Genomic DNA, 15,000 nt, shown 5'->3' on the forward strand with positions numbered 1-15,000 from the left:
AGCGGCACATGCTGAGCCTTGGTGCGGGCGGTTGCCTCGAGCACCACCGGCAGACCCTGGGCCCTGGTGCGGCCGGTTGCCCCGATAACCATCGGCACACGCTGGGCCCTGGAGCGGCCGGTTGCCTCGATCACCATCGGCAAAAGCTGGGCCCTGGTGCGGGCGCTTGCCTCGACCACCATCGGCACACGCTGGGCACTGGTGCGGGTGTCACGGGCTCCGACCTTAGACTCAGAATCCGTGCGGCCTTAGGCTTGGAATCTCGTCCTTGATGCCTAAGTCAGCCTAAAACACAAGCGTGCGGGCACTAGAACAAAGGGAAGGGCTGATTACGCAAGTTAAAGAGAAACAGGACAGAAAAACAGAATTCTGGAAATGCTCTTGTATTCACTGAAACAGAAGTGTTTGATGGTGTACAAATGAGGGTGGAGCAGCCCTCTATTTATAGTTGAGGCTCCAGCTACAACTTAATGGCAAATCCCTAAAATAAAGGCTACAATCATGGGATTACATTTAATCAAGATGCTGGTTCCTGATTTTCAGGGTCAACCAAATCTGCCAGGATGCTGATGCTGATCCTGCCTGGTTCCAGAAGCTTCCCTTGCGTATCCAGCACCTCGGGCCCTTCTGGATGTGGTGCGGGCAGCCCAAATGCCAGGCCTTGGTCTCATGAGTTGGCCTGCAAGATGGGCGGGCGTTTGGAGCTCGTTTGATAGGCTTTGCGCACTGATACCCGCCAACACGCCTGGTCTGCGGGCCTTAGCTGCTGGCTCGCCTGCTGGTCTGGCTGATGTGCCTGGCGCGCCCGCCCAGGGCGTGACATTCTCCCCCACCTGATTGCGCAACGCCCTCGTTGCGTCTTCTGCATGGTACTGCCTGATCTGGTCCCCGAACTGCCATAAGTCCTCTGCTGGTTCCCAGCTCGCCTCACTGTCTGGAAGTCCCTTCCAGCGCACCAAGTACTCATGTCTTGGTTGATAGTTCTTCCATCTCACTTCCCGGTCAGCCATAATGCTGTGGACCTCCTTCTCATATGAGGCCCTTGCTCCCAACGGTGCACGCTTTGACTCTGCCCGTCCTGGATCTCCCTCATCCTCATGGAACGGCTTGAGCATGCTCACATGGAACACCGGGTGTACCCTCGGCTTGGGTGGCATATCCAGCTTGTAGGCAACCTTGCCTACTCTCTTGACTACTCGGAAAGGTCCCTCATACCTCCGGACTAGGCCTTTGTGCAGCCCCCTGTGGCGCACAATGGGATGCAGCTTCACCAACACCAAGTCTCCAACCTGGAACTGCACATCCCGCCTCTTCTGGTCTGCCCACTTCTTCGACCTCTTGGCCGCCTTGTGTAGACAAACTCTGGCCAAGTCAGCTTGCTCCTGCCATGCCTTGGCAAACTTGTATGCTGCTGGATTTGGCCCTGTATAACCTGCAGCAATCGAACCGGGTGTTAGTGGTTGTTGCCCTGTCACAACCTCAAATGGGCTCTGGTTCGTTGCCTCGCTCCTTTGCAAGTTGTAGGAAAACTGCGCAATATCCAGTAGCTTTGGCCAGTCCCTTTGTGTGGCACTCACATAGTGCCTGAGGTAGACCTCCAGTAGTCCATTCACACGTTCTGTCTGCCCATCGGTCTGCGGATGCATGCTGGTGGAAAAGTTCAAGTCTGACCCCAACAGCTTGAACAACTCAGTCCAGAACCTGCCCGTGAAACGCCCGTCCCGATCACTAACAATGGTCCTCGGCACTCCCCAGTACTTCACCATGTTCTTCAGGAACAATCGAGCTGCCTCCTCGGCTGGGCACTCCTTGGTTGCTGGAATGAAGATTCCATATTTGGAAAACCTGTCCACCACTACCATGATGCTTCCAAACCCCTCTGTCTTGGGTAGACCGACTATAAAGTCCAGAGAAACACTCTCCCATGGTCGCTCTGGCACTGGCAATGGCTCCAAGAGACCCCCTGGTTTCTTGAGCTCCACCTTGTCCTGTTGGCACACAAGACAAGTCTTCACATAGGCCTCCACATCGTCCCTCATGTGCGGCCAGTAGTACCGGTCCTCGATCAGCGCCAAGGTGCGGCTCACTCCTGGGTGTCCAGCCCACCTTGAATCATGACACTCTTGCAAAACTTCCTTGCGGAGCTTCCCGTGCTGCGGCACAAACAGTCTACTGCCCCTGGTGTACAGCAACCCATTCTGCAACCAAAACCGCCTAGTCTTACCTTGCTGGGCGTACTCCATCAAAGCCTTGGCTGTAGGATCATGCGCAAGTCCCTCCTTGATGCGCGGCACCAGTGACCCCTCTGGTTGGCTAATGGCAGCAAGGTTAGCCTTTCTGCTCAGGGCGTCTGCCACTAGGTTCGCCCGCCCCGGCTTGTACTCCATCTGAAAATCAAATTCCGCAAGAAAATCTTGCCATCTCGCCTGCTTGGGGGACAGCTTCTTCTGCGTCTGGAAGTAGCTGGTTGCCACATTGTCCGTCCTCACCACGAACCTCGACCCCAACAGGTAATGGCGCCAAGTGCGCAAGCAGTGCACCACTGCAGTCATCTCCTTCTCTTGGACCGTGTACTTGCGTTCAGTCTCGTTCAGCTTCCTGCTCTCAAACGCGACTGGACGTCCCTCTTGCATCAACACGCCCCCTATGGCAAAGTCTGATGCATCCGTATGCACCTCATACGGTTTGGCATGGTCTGGCAAGGCCAAGACTGGCTCCTCGGTCACAGCCCGCTTCAACCTGTCAAAGGCTTCCTGGCACCCTGCGCTCCACTCCCATGCTCTCCCTTTCTTGAGCAAGTCAGTCAATGGCGTGGCTATTGCTGAGTGACCCTTGATGAAGCACCTGTAGTAGTTAACCAGCCCAAGGAACGATCTCAACTCAGTGACCTTGGCTGGCGGTTGCCACTCCAGGATGGCATCTATCTTGCCTTCATCCATGCGTATCCTGCCACCTCCCACTATGTGGCCAAGGAATGGGATCTCCTGCTGGGCGAATGAGCACTTCTCCCTCTTGACAAACAGCTTGTGCGCCCGCAACACCTCGAACACCTGTCTCAAGTGGTCTACATGCTCTCCCAAAGTCTGGCTGTAGATCACAATGTCATCCAAATAAACCACAACAAACCGATCAAGGAATGACTGAAGTACCTTGTTCATAAGGGTGCAGAATGTTGCTGGGGCATTCGTGAGTCCGAAAGGCATCACCAAGAACTCATACGAACCATACCGCGTGACACATGCTGTCTTTTGCTCATCTCCCTCCGCGATCCTGACTTGATAATAGCCTGACCTCAAATCCAGCTTGGTGAACCACCTTGCGCTCCCAAGTTGATCGAACAAGTCCGCAATGAGTGGGATGGGGTACTTGTTCTTAATGGTCAGCTTGTTCAAAGCCCGGTAGTCTATGCACAGCCGCAACGACCCATCATGCTTGCGCTGGAATAGAACCGGTGCACCATAGGGTGCTTTTGATGGCCTGATGAAGCCAGCATCAACTAACTCCTTGAGCTGCTTCCTCAACTCCTCCAACTCTGGTGGAGACATTCGGTAAGGGGCTCTGGCTGGTGGCTTGGCCTCGGACACCAGCTCGATCTTGTGGTCCACCTCCCTCTTAGGTGGTAGCTTGCTAGGCAGCTTTGCGGGCATCACATCACTAAAGGTCTTCAGCACCTTTAGCACCTCCAAGGGTGACTCGGTCTCCTTCTCCCTTGGCTCATCATATTTCAGGGCTGCCAAGAAGGTGTCTTCTTGTCTACTTACCGCCTTGGCAAATTGGATGGCTGACACCACCCGTGACCCAACTCCAGACCCTCTCCTCAATGGTACAAGGCATTGGCACCGTGCATCCAAGATGCAAACACAATCGGCAAAAGGCACAAGGAGGGCGTTAATCCGAACAAGGAAATCCAACCCAATCACAAACTCATAGTCGTCAAGGGGTATTACCTCAATGGTCTCCTTGCCTTTCCAATCTCCAAGCTGTAACTCCACTCCCCGTGCTACTCCAATGGCTGGAACTTCCTTGGAGTTCACCGTCTTAATGGTACCAGTCCCTTTTTGCACCTTTAGTCTGAGTTTCCGGGCTCCATCACCTGAAATGAAAAGATGTGAGGCACCTGTGTCCACCAGTGCGCTCACCTTCTGACCCGCAACCATCAGATCCGCAAACATCAAGCCCTTTGGCTTGCGGCTCCCCTTACTCTGGACAGCATTGAGCACCAACGACCCAAGCTTTGCTGCCCCTGACTCTGGCTCCTCGTCAGACTCCCTGTCTACAGCAGCCAGCTTGCCCTTCTGCGGGCAATTGCGCGCTATGTGGCTCCCTCCACATAGGTAGCATGCTAGTGGTTCTCGGTCCCCCTTTGCTTTCCACTTGCCTGCTGATGGCTTCCTCTCGCCATCCTTGGTTGAACGGTCTCGGTCTCCATCCTTGGACTCCCGGTCACGGTCCTTCCCATTGGACTGCTTCTTCCGGTCCCTATCGTCCCTGCCCTTACCCTTGGGCTTGGTAGACTCGAACTTGTTCAGAGGCTTGAACTCTATCAACGCCTCGGCAGTGGTCATGGCTTTAGCCAAGTCATGAACTCCCCTCCTTTGTAGCTCATGCTTCACCCACGGCTTCAGCCAATCCATGAAAGCAAAGAATGCGTCCTTCTCGCCTAGATTCGAGATCTGTAGCATCAGTTCAGAGAATTTTTGAACATACTCTCTTATGTTCCCTTGCTGGCTCAACCTGCGCAACTTTGCCCGTGCCTCATCATCGGCATACTCCGGGTAAAATTGTTCTCTGAACTCTTTTTGGAACTCTGCCCAGGTTCCAATCTTGGCGTTCCCACGCCTGACATCATCACACCTGCGCCTCCACCACAATAAGGCTACATCAGTGAGATACATAGCAGCGGTGCTTACCTTTATCGCCTCGTCTTGCATGCCCATGGCCTGGAAGTACTGCTCCATACCCCAAAGGTAGTTGTCTACTTCTTTGGCCGCCCTAGTCCCCTTAAACTCCTTAGGCTTGGGGACATCCAATCTGGATCTGGACACTCCAGCAAACATGCCATTCCCAATGGCAGTCTTGCAAGTAACGAGCTCACTGGTAAGCTCCTCCATCCGCTGGCGCATGGCCTCCATGCCATGGCGCATGGCCTCCATGCCATCTCGCAAAGTCAGAACTTCCGCCTCCAAGGATTCATTCTTTCGGGTGATCTCATCCAGGCCATTGTTGAGAGCAGCTGCTAGCTCACTTTGGATCTCCTCCCCCATGGAGTCTAGCGATGCAATGTGAGTTTCTACTTCCTCCAGCTTCTCCCCCATGTCGCCTATGGTCACCTCCACCTTGGCCAGCCTACCGTCCATGGTAGACCAGATATCTCTAGAACAAGCTTTCTTGCCTCTTCCTCGCCCATGCTCCTGGGCCTCTGGTTGTTGGCTAGCAACGTCGCTTTGGGATGCCATCTCCTCAATCACGATCTAACCTGCACAACACAAACACGCAGAATCGAACTTGCTCTGATACCAACTGTCACGGGCTCCGACCTTAGACTCAGAATCCGTGCGGCCTTAGGCTTGGAATCTCGTCCTTGATGCCTAAGTCAGCCTAAAACACAAGCGTGCGGGCACTAGAACAAAGGGAAGGGCTGATTACGCAAGTTAAAGAGAAACAGGACAGAAAAACAGAATTCTGGAAATGCTCTTGTATTCACTGAAACAGAAGTGTTTGATGGTGTACAAATGAGGGTGGAGCAGCCCTCTATTTATAGTTGAGGCTCCAGCTACAACTTAATGGCAAATCCCTAAAATAAAGGCTACAATCATGGGATTACATTTAATCAAGATGCTGGTTCCTGATTTTCAGGGTCAACCAAATCTGCCAGGATGCTGATGCTGATCCTGCCTGGTTCCAGAAGCTTCCCTTGCGTATCCAGCACCTCGGGCCCTTCTGGATGTGGTGCGGGCAGCCCAAATGCCAGGCCTTGGTCTCATGAGTTGGCCTGCAAGATGGGCGGGCGTTTGGAGCTCGTTTGATAGGCTTTGCGCACTGATACCCGCCAGCACGCCTGGTCTGCGGGCCTTAGCTGCTGGCTCGCCTGCTGGTCTGGCTGATGTGCCTGGCGCGCCCGCCCAGGGCGTGACACGGGCGCTTGCCTCGACCACCATCGGCACACGCTGGGCCCTGGTGCGGGCGCCTGCCTCGATCACCATCGGCACACGCTGGGCCCTGGTGCGGGCGGTTGCCCCCAGCACCATCGGCACACGTTGGGCCCTGGTGCGGGCGCTTGCCTCGACCACCATCGGCACACGCTGGGCCCTGGTGCGACAGGTTGCCTCGACCACCATCGGCACACGCTGGGCCCTGGTGCGGGCGCTTGCCTCGACCACCATCGGCACACGCTCGGCCCTGGTGCGGTCGGTTGCCTCGACCACCATCGGCACACGCTGGGCCCTGGTGCGGGCGCTTGCCTCGACCACCATCGGCACACGCTGGGCCCTGGTGCGGGCGCTTGCCTCGACCACCATCGGCACACGCTGGGCCCTGGTGCGGCAGGTTGCCTCGAGCACCATCGGCACACGCTGGGCCCTGGTGCGGTCGGTTGCCTCGACCACCATCGGCACACGCTGGGCCCTGGTGCGGGCGCTTGCCTCGACCACCATCGGCACACGGTGGGCCCTGGTGCGGCAGGTTGCCTCGACCACCATCGGCACACGCTGGGCCCTGGTGCGGCAGGTTGCCTCGAGCACCATCGGCACACGCTGGGCCCTGGTGCGGTCGGTTGCCTCGATCACCATCGGCACACGCTGGGCCCTGGTGCGGGCGGTTGCCTCGACCACCATCGGCACACGCTGGGCCCTGGTGCGGCAGCTTGCCTCGAGCACCATCAGCACACGCTCGGCCCTGGTGCGGTCGGTTGCCTCGAGCACCATCGGCACACGCTGGGCCCTGGTGCGGCAGGTTGCCTCGACGACCATCGGCAGCCTCGACCACCATCGGCACACGCTGGGCCCTGGTGCGGTCGGTTGCCTCGAGCACCATCGGCACACGCTGGGCCCTGGTGCGGCAGGTTGCCTCGACCACCATCGGCACACGCTGGGCCCTGGTGCGGGCGCTTGCCTCGACCACCATCGGCACACGCTCCGCCCTGGTGCGGTCGGTTGCCTCGAGCACCATCGGCACACGCTGGGCCCTGGTGCGGCAGGTTGCCTCGACCACCATCGGCACACGCTGGGCCCTGGTGCGGGCGCTTGCCTCGACCACCATCGGCACACGCTGGGCCCTGGTGCGGCAGGTTGCCTCGACCACCATCGGCACACGCTGGGCCCTGGTGCGGGCGCTTGCCTCGAGCACCATCGGCACACGCTCGGCCCTGGTGCGGTCGGTTGCCTCGAGCACCATCGGCACACGCTGGGCCCTGGTGCGGCAGGTTGCCTCGACCATCATCGGCAGCCTCGACCACCATCGGCACACGCTGGGCCCTGGTGCGGGCGGTTGCCTCGACCACCATCGGCACACGCTGGGCCCTGGTGCGGTCGGTTGCCTCGAGCACCATCGGCACACGCTGGGCCCTGGTGCGGCAGGTTGCCTCGAGCACCATCGGCACACGCTGGGCCATGGTGCGGCAGGTTGCCTCGACCACCATCGGCACACGCTGGGCCCTGGTGCGGGCGGTTGCCTCGACCACCATCGGCACACGCTGGGCCCTGGTGCGGGCGCTTGCCTCGAGCACCATCCGCACACGCTGGGCCCTGGTGCGGCAGGTTGCCTCGAGCACCATCGGCACACGCTGGGCCCTGGTGCGGCAGGTTGCCTCGAGCACCATCGGCACACGCTGGGCCCTGGTGCGGGAGCTTGCCTCGAGCGCCATCGGCACACGCTGGGCCCTGGTGCGACAGGTTGCCTCGAGCACCATCGGCACACGCTGGGCCCTGGTGCGGTCGGTTGCCTCGAGCACCATCGGCACACGCTGGGCGCTGGTGCGGGCGCTTGCCTCGACCAGCATCGGCACACGCTGGGCCCTGGTGCGGCAGGTTGCCTCGATCACCATCGGCACACGCTGGGCCCTGGTGCGACAGGTTGCCTCGAGCACCATCGGCACACTATCGGCCCTGGTGCGGGCGGTTGCCTCGACCACCGTCGGCACACGCTGGGCCCTGGTGCGGGCGCTTGCCTCGAGCACCATCGGCACACGCTGGGCCCTGGTGCGGGCGGTTGCCTCGAGCACCATCGGCACACGCTGGGCCCTGGTGGGTTTAGGCACATCTTCAAATTTCTGCCGTGCCAATGCCATTTTTATGGCTTGTAAATTCATACAATGGTCCCCTAAGCCTTCACGTGAAGTTTCGTTGGAAGATGACTCGTTTTCTATTTTTCATGATTTTCGAAACTTTTTGCGGTTCGGGATTTTTTAAAATTTTTTTATAAGGATTTTTGGCCCCAAATTTTGTAGGCATGATCCTTCTATTTTTGTTGGCATGCACAAAAAAATTCAGCTAAAAACTCGAAGTAGAGAAGATTTTGTGACCGTTTGAAAAAAGTGTCCCCATTTCAGACACTTTAACGGCTACTGGTAGCAAACCTGTAAAATCTCAAATGCTCTTTAAGGGGGTGTGAATTCTCAGAGGTTTGATGAGGGATAGGGGGCCAACACAAGGCCAAGTACCAGCACCCATCGCACATCATGTGCGCACACCCCCCCGGCCCCCCTCCCAATCGCCGGAACCCCAATGCCGCCGGTCAGGTTCTCCGGCGGTACTCCGGCGATGCTCCGGCGATGCTCCGACGATGCTGTCCCGAGTGAAAAAAATGCGGCACCAGCACATGCTGGAGCCAAGCATGGGCACCGTGGCTCAAAATCGAACTTCGGCCAAGGCCTCGACCATCAATGGCACATGATGACGCATGGTGATGGCACATGCATCGACCATCATCGGCATAGGCTGCCCTTCGGTACGGGCACTTGCCTCGACCGCCATCGGCACAAGCTGGGCCCTGGTGTGGGTTGTTGCCTCGATCACAATCGGCACATGCTGAGCCTTGGTGCGGGCGGTTGCCTCGAGCACCATCGGCAGACCCTGGGCCCTGGTGCGGCCGGTTGCCCCGATAACCATCGACACACGCTGGGCCCTGGGGCGGGCGCGCCAGGCACATCAGCCAGACCAGCAGGCGAGCCAGCAGCTAAGGCCCGCAGACCAGGCGTGCTGGCGGGTATCAGTGCGCAAAGCCTATCAAACGAGCTCCAAACGCCCGCCCATCTTGCAGGCCAACTCATGAGACCAAGGCCTGGCATTTGGGCTGCCCGCACCACATCCAGAAGGGCCCGAGGTGCTGGATACGCAAGGGAAGCTTCTGGAACCAGGCAGGATCAGCATCAGCATCCTGGCAGATTTGGTTGACCCTGAAAATCAGGAACCAGCATCTTGATTAAATGTAATCCCATGATTGTAGCCTTTATTTTAGGGATTTGCCATTAAGTTGTAGCTGGAGCCTCAACTATAAATAGAGGGCTGCTCCACCCTCATTTGTACACCATCAAACACTTCTGTTTCAGTGAATACAAGAGCATTTCCAGAATTCTGTTTTTCTGTCCTGTTTCTCTTTAACTTGCGTAATCAGCCCTTCCCTTTGTTCTAGTGCCCGCACGCTTGTGTTTTAGGCTGACTTAGGCATCAAGGACGAGATTCCAAGCCTAAGGCCGCACGGATTCTGAGTCTAAGGTCGGAGCCCGTGACAGTTGGTATCAGAGCAAGTTCGATTCTGCGTGTTTGTGTTGTGCAGGTTAGATCGTGATTGAGGAGATGGCATCCCAAAGCGACGTTGCTAGCCAACAACCAGAGGCCCAGGAGCATGGGCGAGGAAGAGGCAAGAAAGCTTGTTCTAGAGATATCTGGTCTACCATGGACGGTAGGCTGGCCAAGGTGGAGGTGACCATAGGCGACATGGGGGAGAAGCTGGAGGAAGTAGAAACTCACATTGCATCGCTAGACTCCATGGGGGAGGAGATCCAAAGTGAGCTAGCAGCTGCTCTCAACAATGGCCTGGATGCGATCACCCAAAAGAATGAATCCTTGGAGGCGGAAGTTCTGACTTTGCGAGATGGCATGGAGGCCATGCGCCATGGCATGGAGGCCATGCGCCAGCGGATGGAGGAGCTTACCAGTGAGCTCGTGACTTGCAAGACTGCCATTGGGAATGGCATGTTTGCTGGAGTGTCCAGATCCAGATTGGATGTCCCCAAGCCTAAGGAGTTTAAGGGGACTAGGGCGGCCAAGGAAGTAGACAATTACCTTTGGGGTATGGAGCAGTATTTCCAGGCCATGGGCATGCAAGACGAGGCGATAAAGGTAAGCACCGCTGCTATGTATCTCACTGATGTAGCCTTATTGTGGTGGAGGCGCAGGTGTGATGATGTCAGGCGTGGGAACGCCAAGATTGGAACCTGGGCAGAGTTCCAAAAAGAGTTCAGAGAACAATTTTACCCGGAGTATGCCGATGATGAGGCACGGGCAAAGTTGCGCAGGTTGAGCCAGCAAGGGAACATAAGAGAGTATGTTCAAAAATTCTCTGAACTGATGCTACAGATCTCGGATCTAGGCGAGAAGGACGCATTCTTTGCTTTCATGGATGGGCTGAAGCCGTGGGTGAAGCATGAGCTACAAAGGAGGGGAGTTCATGACTTGGCTAAAGCCATGACCACTGCCGAGGCGTTGATAGAGTTCAAGCCTCTGAACAAGTTCGAGTCTACCAAGCCCAAGGGTAAGGGCAGGGACGATAGGGACCGGAAGAAGCAGTCCAATGGGAAGGACCGTGACCGGGAGTCCAAGGATGGAGACCGAGACCGTTCAACCAAGGATGGCGAGAGGAAGCCATCAGCAGGCAAGTGGAAAGCAAAGGGGGACCGAGAACCACTAGCATGCTACCTATGTGGAGGGAGCCACATAGCGCGCAATTGCCCGCAGAAGGGCAAGCTGGCTGCTGTAGACAGGGAGTCTGACGAGGAGCCAGAGTCAGGGGCAGCAAAGCTTGGGTCGTTGGTGCTCAATGCTGTCCAGAGTAAGGGGAGCCGCAAGCCAAAGGGCTTGATGTTTGCGGATCTGATGGTTGCGGGTCAGAAGGTGAGCGCACTGGTGGACACAGGTGCCTCACATCTTTTCATTTCAGGTGATGGAGCCCGGAAGCTCAGACTAAAGGTGCAAAAAGGGACTGGTACCATTAAGACGGTGAACTCCAAGGAAGTTCCAGCCATTGGAGTAGCACGGGGAGTGGAGTTACAGCTTGGAGATTGGAAAGGCAAGGAGACCATTGAGGTAATACCCCTTGACGACTATGAGTTTGTGATTGGGTTGGATTTCCTTGTTCGGATTAACGCCCTCCTTGTGCCTTTTGCCGATTGTGTTTGCATCTTGGATGCACGGTGCCAATGCCTTGTACCATTGAGGAGAGGGTCTGGAGTTGGGTCACGGGTGGTGTCAGCCATCCAATTTGCCAAGGCGGTAAGTAGACAAGAAGACACCTTCTTGGCAGCCCTGAAATATGATGAGCCAAGGGAGAAGGAGACCGAGTCACCCTTGGAGGTGCTAAAGGTGCTGAAGACCTTTAGTGATGTGATGCCCGCAAAGCTGCCTAGCAAGCTACCACCTAAGAGGGAGGTGGACCACAAGATCGAGCTGGTGTCCGAGGCCAAGCCACCAGCCAGAGCCCCTTACCGAATGTCTCCACCAGAGTTGGAGGAGTTGAGGAAGCAGCTCAAGGAGTTAGTTGATGCTGGCTTCATCAGGCCATCAAAAGCACCCTATGGTGCACCGGTTCTATTCCAGCGCAAGCATGATGGGTCGTTGCGGCTGTGCATAGACTACCGGGCTTTGAACAAGCTGACCATTAAGAACAAGTACCCCATCCCACTCATTGCGGACTTGTTCGATCAACTTGGGAGCGCAAGGTGGTTCACCAAGCTGGATTTGAGGTCAGGCTATTATCAAGTCAGGATCGCGGAGGGAGATGAGCAAAAGACAGCATGTGTCACGCGGTATGGTTCGTATGAGTTCTTGGTGATGCCTTTCGGACTCACGAATGCCCCAGCAACATTCTGCACCCTTATGAACAAGGTACTTCAGTCATTCCTTGATCGATTTGTTGTGGTTTATTTGGATGACATTGTGATCTACAGCCAGACTTTGGGAGAGCATGTAGACCACTTGAGACAGGTGTTCGAGGTGTTGCGGGCGCACAAGCTGTTTGTCAAGAGGGAGAAGTGCTTATTCGCCCAGCAGGAGATCCCATTCCTTGGCCACATAGTGGGAGGTGGCAGGATACGCATGGATGAAGGCAAGATAGATGCCATCCTGGAGTGGCAACCGCCAGCCAAGGTCACTGAGTTGAGATCGTTCCTTGGGCTGGTTAACTACTACAGGCGCTTCATCAAGGGTCACTCAGCAATAGCCACGCCATTGACTGACTTGCTCAAGAAAGGGAGAGCATGGGAGTGGAGCGCAGGGTGCCAGGAAGCCTTTGACAGGTTGAAGCGGGCTGTGACCGAGGAGCCAGTCTTGGCCTTGCCAGACCATGCCAAACCGTATGAGGTGCATACGGATGCATCAGACTTTGCCATAGGGGGCGTGTTGATGCAAGAGGGACGTCCAGTCGCGTTTGAGAGCAGGAAGCTGAACGAGACTGAACGCAAGTACACGGTCCAAGAGAAGGAGATGACTGCAGTGGTGCACTGCTTGCGCACTTGGCGCCATTACCTGTTGGGGTCGAGGTTCGTGGTGAGGACGGACAATGTGGCAACCAGCTACTTCCAGACGCAGAAGAAGCTGTCCCCCAAGCAGGCGAGATGGCAAGATTTTCTTGCGGAATTTGATTTTCAGATGGAGTACAAGCCGGGGCGGGCGAACCTAGTGGCAGACGCCCTGAGCAGAAAGGCTAACCTTGCTGCCATTAGCCAACCAGAGGGGTCACTGGTGCCGCGCATCAAGGAGGGACTTGCGCATGATCCTACAGCCAAGGCTTTGATGGAGTACGCCCAGCAAGGTAAGACTAGGCGGTTTTGGTTGCAGGATGGGTTGTTGTACACCAGGGGCAGTAGACTGTTTGTGCCGCAGCACGGGAAGCTCCGCAAGGAAGTTTTGCAAGAGTGTCATGATTCAAGGTGGGCTGGACACCCAGGAGTGAGCCGTACCTTGGCGCTGATCGAGGACCGGTACTACTGGCCGCACATGAGGGACGATGTGGAGGCCTATGTGAAGACTTGTCTTGTGTGCCAACAGGACAAGGTGGAGCTCAAGAAACCAGGGGGTCTCTTGGAGCCATTGCCAGTGCCAGAGCGACCATGGGAGAGTGTTTCTCTGGACTTTATAGTCGGTCTACCCAAGACAGAGGGGTTTGGAAGCATCATGGTAGTGGTGGACAGGTTTTCCAAATATGGAATCTTCATTCCAGCAACCAAGGAGTGCCCAGCCGAGGAGGCAGCTCGATTGTTCCTGAAGAACATGGTGAAGTACTGGGGAGTGCCGAGGACCATTGTTAGTGATCGGGACGGGCGTTTCACGGGCAGGTTTTGGACTGAGTTGTTCAAGCTGTTGGGGTCAGACTTGAACTTTTCCACCAGCATGCATCCGCAGACCGATGGGCAGACAGAACGTGTGAATGGACTACTGGAGGTCTACCTCAGGCACTATGTGAGTGCCACACAAAGGGACTGGCCAAAGCTACTGGATATTGCGCAGTTTTCCTACAACTTGCAAAGGAGCGAGGCAACGAACCAGAGCCCATTTGAGGTTGTGACAGGGCAACAACCACTAACACCCGGTTCGATTGCTGCAGGTTATACAGGGCCAAATCCAGCAGCATACAAGTTTGCCAAGGCATGGCAGGAGCAAGCTGACTTGGCCAGAGTTTGTCTACACAAGGCGGCCAAGAGGTCGAAGAAGTGGGCAGACCAGAAGAGGCGGGATGTGCAGTTCCAGGTTGGAGACTTGGTGTTGGTGAAGCTGCATCCCATTGTGCGCCACAGGGGGCTGCACAAAGGCCTAGTCCGGAGGTATGAGGGACCTTTCCGAGTAGTCAAGAGAGTAGGCAAGGTTGCCTACAAGCTGGATATGCCACCCAAGCCGAGGGTACACCCGGTGTTCCATGTGAGCATGCTCAAGCCGTTCCATGAGGATGAGGGAGATCCAGGACGGGCAGAGTCAAAGCGTGCACCGTTGGGAGCAAGGGCCTCATATGAGAAGGAGGTCCACAGCATTGTGGCTGACCGGGAAGTGAGACGGAAGAACTATCAACCAAGACATGAGTACTTGGTGCGCTGGAAGGGACTTCCAGACAGTGAGGCGAGCTGGGAACCAGCAGAGGACTTATGGCAGTTCGGGGACCAGATCAGGCAGTACCATGCAGAAGACGCAACGAGGGCGTTGCGCAATCAGGTAGGGGAGAATGTCACGCCCTGGGCGGGCGCGCCAGGCACATCAGCCAGACCAGCAGGCGAGCCAGCAGCTAAGGCCCGCAGACCAGGCGTGCTGGCGGGTATCAGTGCGCAAAGCCTATCAAACGAGCTCCAAACGCCCGCCCATCTTGCAGGCCAACTCATGAGACCAAGGCCTGGCATTTGGGCTGCCCGCACCACATCCAGAAGGGCCCGAGGTGCTGGATACGCAAGGGAAGCTTCTGGAACCAGGCAGGATCAGCATCAGCATCCTGGCAGATTTGGTTGACCCTGAAAATCAGGAACCAGCATCTTGATTAAATGTAATCCCATGATTGTAGCCTTTATTTTAGGGATTTGCCATTAAGTTGTAGCTGGAGCCTCAACTATAAATAGAGGGCTGCTCCACCCTCATTTGTACACCATCAAACACTTCTGTTTCAGTGAATACAAGAGCATTTCCAGAATTCTGTTTTTCTGTCCTGTTTCTCTTTAACTTGCGTAATCAGCCCTTCCCTTTGTTCTAGTGCCCGCACGCTTGTGTTTTAGGCTGACTTAGGCATCAAGGACGAGATTCCAAGCCTAAG

Source organism: Durio zibethinus, unplaced genomic scaffold (genome assembly GCF_047325235.1).
Source record: "Durio zibethinus cultivar Kanyao isolate XHJ-2024 unplaced genomic scaffold, ASM4732523v1 HiC_scaffold_388, whole genome shotgun sequence".
NCBI classification, from domain to species: domain Eukaryota; kingdom Viridiplantae; phylum Streptophyta; class Magnoliopsida; order Malvales; family Malvaceae; genus Durio; species Durio zibethinus.